Source organism: Condylura cristata, unplaced genomic scaffold (genome assembly GCF_000260355.1).
Source record: "Condylura cristata isolate star-nosed mole 26May11 unplaced genomic scaffold, ConCri1.0 scaffold00002, whole genome shotgun sequence".
Taxonomy (NCBI): domain Eukaryota; kingdom Metazoa; phylum Chordata; class Mammalia; order Eulipotyphla; family Talpidae; genus Condylura; species Condylura cristata.
Window position 1 is genome coordinate 42,470,014 of NW_004567103.1, and position 8,242 is coordinate 42,478,255.

The 8,242-nt window shown below is 34.6% G+C and overlaps 1 protein-coding gene across 1 annotated transcript in view; it reads left to right on the forward strand.

The window, feature by feature from the left end:
- Positions 1–8,242, forward strand: part of KIAA1715 (KIAA1715 ortholog) — a 56,441-nt gene that overhangs the window by 11,103 nt on the left and 37,096 nt on the right. The window lies entirely within an intron of this gene.

Consider the following 8,242-nt stretch of genomic DNA (forward strand, 5'->3'; position numbering starts at 1 on the left):
TGCTGAAGCGGCTTTAGATTCTCAGTGCTGTGCTTTAACCCGCTGCACCACCAGGGAGGGCCAGTCTCTGTTTTTTTAATGAAATAGTAAGGTCTTAGATTTAATAAATTTTAAAACTTTGGGACAACTGTTTTAAATCTTTATTTATAATCTGAAATACCTAAGGATTAGTTATATAACCATTAGTTACTAATATAACCATTAGTAATAATGATTCTATGCGGCAATCTTTTGTAATTGCTTAATAGATGTTCGTGCTCCCCTAGGGGTATTGGAAACAGAGTGGACATTTCAATAGGGGAGTGGGGGGAGGATTTAAAAAACAAAATGAACAAATACTTTATTGACTATGATTCATCCCACTTCTTATCCTCTGTTTTTAGTCATTTCCATAAAGCAATTGATCCTTACAGAAATAGTTGATAGTATAGTACTTAATAGAAGGCATATCTTGATTGAGAATTTTGTTAGATAATTAAATAAAAAGCTTGTTCATTCAACAAACAAGTTTTATACCAGTTGTATAGCAAGCAAACATACACTAGTTTTGACTGTATTTCTTAGGTTGCATACATTAAACTAGGTAACAAATGTGATAAATATTATGAAAGAGAAGTAGTTAAAGTTTTAACAGGGTCTCTTACTCAAATTGTGGTAGAGATGGGGGTCAGAGAAAGACCTTTGTATTCATTTTCCATTGGTGCCACAAATTTAGTGGCAGTACCCACTGATATGCATTAGAGGTTCAGGGGGCTTGACTGGATTCTTTACTAGGGCCTTAAAGGCTAAGTCAAGTAATCTGCTGCCTGGTGTCTTATTAGGAGTTTGGGGGTGAGGGAAGAATCTACTTCCAAATCCAACCAGGTTTTTAGTAGATTTCTAATGCATCTGTATCTCCTGACTTCCTCTTCTTCCTCTGACAGGAGAAAGCTCTGCTTTTAGAGGTTAAAGTAATATTAGACTCATAGGATGATCTCCCTATCTTAAATCAATTGAGAAGTAATTATATCTGCAAAATCTAAACATCGCATTGCTGATTATTGCATAGCCAGAGGATGGAAATCTTGGAGGGGAGAAGGTAGAGAGATAGCTTTAGAATTTTGCCTATAACAGTCTCCCTGAGGAAGTAATAATTAAATCTGAAACCTGAAGGATGAGAATGTGCATAAAGAGTGCTGTGATGTGGTAAGTAGTGTTTTAGGCCAATGAACAATGCACGTGAGGTCTTAAAAGGGGATAGAACGTAGTGGGCTTAAAGAATTGAAAAGGGCAAAAAGCTGGATTATATTATGAAAGGCTGACTAGTTAGGCAAGGGATAGTTTTATGGGCCCTGTAGTCCATGATAAGGATTTTAGTCTTTAACCTTAGAGGGAAACCTTCAAGTTTTTATTTGTTGTTACATATTTTTTCTTTCTGTCTGCCTATTTGTCTGACTGTCTGTGAATTGAGGTGTTGTAGGCCAGAGGTGGGGAAGGGGGCAAAAATAGAATTCACCAGAAACAGAGTGGGGAGCAGAACAGACCAATCTACTGTGAGATACTGCTGAGGGGAGTAGCAGGTGAGTCAGGAGAGGCCTGCTGTGCCATGTGGGTTAGCTCCCTAGCTGGGGATCTGATTCGTGCCACAGTTGCTTGTGATAGCTTGATAGCACTGAAACTTTACCCTGTGCCATCAGGGAGGTCCACCTTCAAAGTTTTAAAAATGGTCATACTGTTATTTTGAAAATACCACTGAGTTACAACATGTAGAGTAAATTAGAGGGAAATAAGATTGGACCTGGAATGGCAGGTTAGGAGGTTATAGTTGTCTAGGAGAGAGATGCACTTAAGTTGGGGTAGGAGGGTTGAAGAGAAAATAAACCTAATGGTGTAGATGGATGAAGAGATTTAGGATCTAGAATTGAGGAACTCTTGCGGATTGGTTCATATGAGGTAAGGGAAGATTCGTATCAAGTATAAGATTTCAGATGTTGATGTGGAAAAAATGATTGATTTTAGTGTCATTCATCAAAATAGGAAGCAACATGAGGAGGAACAGTTTTGGTAGACCTAATATTCTATACAGATAGAGCTGCCAAATGAGATGGGTAAGTGTGAGTATGAAGCTCAGGAGAGAAATTTGAATGGGGATACAAATTTAGGATTTGGCAGCATATAAATGTTAATCAAAGCCACCATCTGTTCTTTCAGTAAATATTGGGCACTTGCATTGGTTAGGGATAGGACTTGACCCTAAGCAAATAGTGGCAAAATCTCTGCCTTATGGATTTTACATTCTTTTGGGGTTGGACAGACAAAAAAAGAGAGGGCAAGTAACCAGGTAATTTAGAGAGAGAGAAATATTTATGAAGAAAATGAACAGGATGATGAAATAGGAATATATTACTTTTCAGTGGTCTTGTTACACCTTTCTTTAGGAGGTGGTTTTTGAGTTGAGAATTAAAAGTATGAGAGCCAGTGTGGAATAAGTTGGAATTTATGAGAGCTTATTTGTAACACAGTAAATAACAGCATATGTAGCTATAAAGAGCAGTATAAAAGGATTATCCCATGAATATTAATGATAATTCTCTTAAGGTGGTAGAATTTTAAATAGTTATTTCTTTACATATACTTTTTGATATTATTTGAATTTTTACATCACTGTGTTATTCAATCCCCAAATCAAAAGGAGAAGTCTTAGAGTTAAGGGAAGATTTTTATAAGAGGAGAGAACAGAAAATGTGAAGGCTGGCAATTATTAGAATAGATAAATGTCATTAGAATAGATAACTGTGTTTGCTGTGTAAAATGTAATATCAAAATGAAATAACAACTGAAAAGGAATTGAAAAATTGTGGTTAGGAGAGAGCATGCGTTACTTGAAGGTCAAGAAAATAGGTGTATGTGGAATATGTAATGGAGCTGAAGAGTGATGGAAAATTAGGCAAAAGCTAGATTAGGGAGGTTGATGGGGAGGAGTTTGTATTCCACTGTGGGTGAAATGGAAGCTTGTAAAGGTTGTAGGGGAAGAGTGGCATGTTGAGCTTGAAGTCGAGAGAATCTTATGTATTGCCTCCTGGATATTGGCTAAGAGTAGGACAGGAATAGAAATAGGGAGATCAGCTAGGCAGCTCCTACAGAAAGATGTTAATGTGGTGGAGTGCCCAGTGCCAGTGGGGATGAACAGTTTGGGGAATTTTGGAAGTAAAACTGAGATGACCTGGTGGGAGGAGATGGTGGTAGGGGAAAGGGCATGCTTGGTGGTGGTGGTAGTGGTGGTGGTCGTGTTATTGTTGTTATTGCTCATATTTGGGAAGGTAGGATCTTTTTCCTTGGGACTTAGAGTAGTAAATTTTTGTTTATTTAGTATACATTCAAGGGCATATTTTCAAATTGGAACTCTTAAGACTCATAAAATTTTACTTTGTATGAGATGAAAGAACTGAAAATTGAGTTCATATGTAGTACTACAAAATAATTGTCTGCCTTTTTCTTTCTTTTCCTGTTATGAAATCTTCCGGAATACTTCATACCCTGGTTTTAGTAGTAGATTTTATGTTTTCTATTTTTTCAGCAAGAGAGGGAGGAAAAAAGAAATGCAACGAGTCTGAGATACTTAGTCAATTCAAACATCTTTAATAATATAAAAAAGCCCTCTTGTCATCCATTTCCATGCAATCATTGATTTTCTGATTATAAAAGGATTTGTTTCTAGTTGCAAAAGAATGAGAGGGAGCTGTTAATTCTAAAGGCTATGCACAATTTGTGATCTACTGGATCTGCTATGGCTCAGAGACATGGTTTGGGGAATAAATCATAGAGTAATTGTTTTAAAAAGTCGAAACTTTTACTTCTTTAAAGATTTTTATATTCAGTTTGATTTTTCTACTGCCTTAGTGTGTAGCTTTATTACTCTTAACTGTGTATCACTCTGCCTGTCCTGTATCAGTTGTATTTCTAGACTTGTTAAGCTTTAAAGCCATTTCTCACCTTGTCTCATTTATATTTGTGGCCTGCTTCTTAATAGCTGTAGCTTCTATATCAATGAGCTCTTCACTTTTGAAAGCATAGACCAGTTATCAACAAAGAATAGAAATAACCTGATTGGTTACAATCAGAAAAGCAAGAGATAAAACATAACAATATGTGAAGGTGGATGTTGTGATGAAGAGAAAACTTAGCCCCAGACATTTTTTTGGTGTGTGTATAATATGAGCTTATCCCTGGACTTTTTCCCTTTGAAAACAAAAGTTTTTAGGGCTGAACCAGGAGGCAGAAGGAGCAATAAAATATATATACTCAGCAGCTTATAACTATAAACCTTATAACTATAAAAAGTGACTCCTGTCTCTGCAGTCCATGTTTCCCAAATACTTTTACTGGACACAGAGATCGTGGATTTAGGAGTGAGAATATATTGTATAATCACAACTGTTTTAAAATTATCTTATAAAGTAGAATATCAGTAAAAGATTTTATTACAGAGTCTTCTTGGTGGCCTGGTGGTTAAGTCTCAGCACTGTCACTCCGATGGCCACAGTGAAGGCCAGAGTTTGATTGATGACCAGGGAGCTAACCCACATATGCACAGCAGGCATCTCTTGTCTCACCCTTTGCTCCCCTTAGTGTATTTCAGTAAATATGGCACTATCTATCTCTGTTGAATCCTCTCACCCCCTTGTACCTCTCTCTGGCCTATGAAAAACTAAACAAACAAAATCTTTAAAAAAAAAAAGAAAGAAAGAAAGAAAAGGACATTTTATAACATCTCCTTTTTCAAGATTCAATATAGAGGAATTTTTGATGATTTCAATCTGTTGGTTTTTTGCCTTCAGATTCAGTAGTACATCTCTCTCATCTTCTCTATTATTAGTTAAGTTATGGTCTAAATGTGGAATTTAACTTTGTGGGAGTCATTAGGTCCCATAGTGGGGGACAGTTTAGGTATAATTAAATTTTGAATATACACATCATTTTGGCAGATGTGCAACACCTTGGGTGTTGTTTCATTTTCTTTTAAACTTTGTTTCTACCTGTAACTAACCCTACAAGCCAATTTATAGACTTTTTATTCCTGGATATCTTATTCTTACAGATTATAAATTTCTAGAAATTTCATTCTATAGAAGATCATTTCAGAGACCAATTACCATAAAATGGTCTTCTCAGAGGATTTAGCCATATTCACTGTTGTATTTATTTTGCTTCTTAAAATGGAGTTATTGGGAAGAAATTTAAATAAAGGAAATTTAAATAGCGGGAAATTATCATGTCTCTTTCATATGCTTTTCTGTTTTTCTACATGTATTGTGAGTCATTAAGGATAAGGGTTTGACTTTATGTAACTTTATGCTTCCTTCCCACATCCACTTCTATCTAGGAGAACACAATAGACAATTCCTCAGTCCAGTTAGGAGGTTGATAATAAATACAATTTGTATTCTTTTGAAGAAAGTGAAACACTTGTTTCACAGCACTTAAAGAACAGAAGACATCTCACATCAACTATAGTTGTCTCTGAAAGGAGAAAAGACATCTGCAAACATCTTTTGAAATTTACTCAAGGAAATACATAGATGCTCTTAGTTTTAATAGGTAAAGAATTATTATTTAAAAAAAATAATATAGTTTCTTTTTACATCATTGTGTGCCTTTTCCATCTCAGTTGTAATCCCCTGTGGCTTCCCATCTCCAAATCACCAGTGTGCCATCACCACAGTCCAGTGCACTTCCCCCTTTCACCTCCCATTTTTGATCCCATTCCTCACTCCACCTCCATAAAATGTCTCTGGTATCTAGTTGTTTGTTGCTATTATTTTCTCCCCTAGTCCTTTATAATCCTTCTATGAGTGAAACCATCTGGCATTGGTAAAAAATTATTTTTTAAGCATCTCTTTTGTAGCATTGATAGATAATTTGAATTTTGATAGATTGTCACTTGATTTTGTACTTTAAGAATTATGTGCTGAGGAGGCTAAAGCCACCTCCGCATGAGTTCAGCCCCAGCCTGCCCCAGAGGTGATCCACATGGTGCAGCAGACCTCTCTTGACCCGCCCACTGCTCCCCTCATCAGTGTACTTCGTTGATCTGCCTGTTCTGCTCCCCACTCTGTCTCTGGTGAATCCTCTCACCGACCCTGTGCCTCTGGCCTGTACCCCAGTTCTGTATGCACAAATAAATAAATCTTAAAAAAAAGAAAAAACAAAAAAGAATTATGTGCTGAAACACAATGGACAGATCCTATCTTTATTCTCTTATTTTCCTTGCTATTAAAGACAAATCTACAAAGACATCATTAAAAACTATGTCATAGGGTGTTTTGTCTGTGTTTCCTTCTATGAATTTTATAGTTCTAGTTCTTATATCCAAGTCTTTTAATCATTTTGAGTTAATTTATATGTATGTTGTGAGATAGTGGTGTAATTTTATTGTTTTTGCCACTGGCTATCTGTTTCCACAAAATCATTTATTGAGGAGGCTTCTCCTGTAGTATATATTCTTGACTCTTTTGTTGTAGATTAAGTGACCATATAGGTCACCATATAGGTGTGGGTTTATTTGTGGTCTCCCAATTCTGTTCCATTGATCTGTGTGTGTGTTTTGTTCTAGTATTACACTGTTTTGATTACTACTGCTTTGTCGTGTAGCTTGAAGTCATGGCTGCCTTTTTCCCCCCAGAATTGCTTAGACTGTTTTGTCAAGATGTGGTTCCATATGAATTTCAATAATGTTTCTTTTATTTATTTAAATAATGCTATTAGAACTTTGATAGTTTTGAATCTGTATATAGCTTTGTGTAGGTTGAGGTTGCTATTTTGACAGGGTCAGTATTTCCAATCCATGAACAAGATGTTCCGCATTTTTGTATCTTCTATTTCTTTTAACATTTATAGTTTTCTTTGTGGAGGCCCTTTGCCTGTTTTCTTAAGTTTACTCCTAGGTATTTAATTGTTTTTGATCTTGTGGTAAATGGGGTTATTTATTTTCTTGATATTGGATGACTCATTTTGTGTATTGATTTTGTAACCTGCCACTTTGCTAACGTGATTGTTGTTTTAACTCATTTTCTAGTGAAGTTTTTAGGGTTCTCTGTATATTATCATATCATTTGCAAATAAAGATAGCTTTACTTCTTTCCCATTTGAATTCCTTTTATATACTCTTGCCTAATTGCTGTAATTGTGCTTCAGTTGCATTAAGGTTCCAACTATTTCCTGTTAGAATAGCTTTCTACTATAGATAATACTTACAAAAGTCATACTGTACTAATATTTCAAATATCATTTTCATTCAGAAAAAAATAACTGGAATGATTTGATGAATAAGGGTTTTTAATATGTCTTAGAGCTGAGTTCATATATGTATATGAACTTAATGATTTTCTAACTAATTTTATATCCAACTACAATGATTACCTTATTGTTTCTAATACTTTACTGGATTCTTTGAGAGTTTCCAACTATGCAATCTTTTCATTTATAAATAGCTAAAATTTTACCATCTCCTTTCAAATGTTTTTTTCTTTTGCTTAATTGCATTGTCTGATGCCTTCAGGACAATGTTAAATCATAGAGAAAATAATGGACGTACTTGGTTTGTTCCTTAAGAATGTTTCCAATATTAACCCAGTGGGCATTATTCTCATTTTTGATTTGAGACATATATATTATCATGTTAAGGAATTTTCTGGCTTATTAATATTACATTTTCTTTTAAATCAAGAGAGATGATTGGATTTTGTTTCATTTTCTATTGTCTATAGAGATAACCATATGATTTTCAAATTTTGTCTCAGCATGCTAGATTATATTAAATATAAATCACCCCTGACTTCAGGGAAATTTCTCCCTCTATAGTTTTATAATTATTTTATAAACAACACCTGAAAGTTTTTCTTTATTTTTAAAAATGTCTGAGCAGTTAAAATATATTGGCAATATGGGTCTTTTACAGGCTTGGTATAATTTTGTTTGAAATCTTTTGGGTGTAATGTTTTTTATAGAGGGTAGCCCCTAACTTTTCAAAATTCAGTAGTAGTTAATCTTAGGTTTTCTATCTCTTTCAAAATTAGTTTTTACTAAACTAATAGAAATATATATGTAATGACTACATATACATAGGTAGATTACTCATTCAGTTTAAAAATTTATTTTCTTAATGTTATATGTAATAGTAACAGTGGCCATTGCTTCTTACTGATTTTTACTTCTTTTTGTATCTATGATTATAGCTTCTTTATTAATTATTTTGTATATTTGA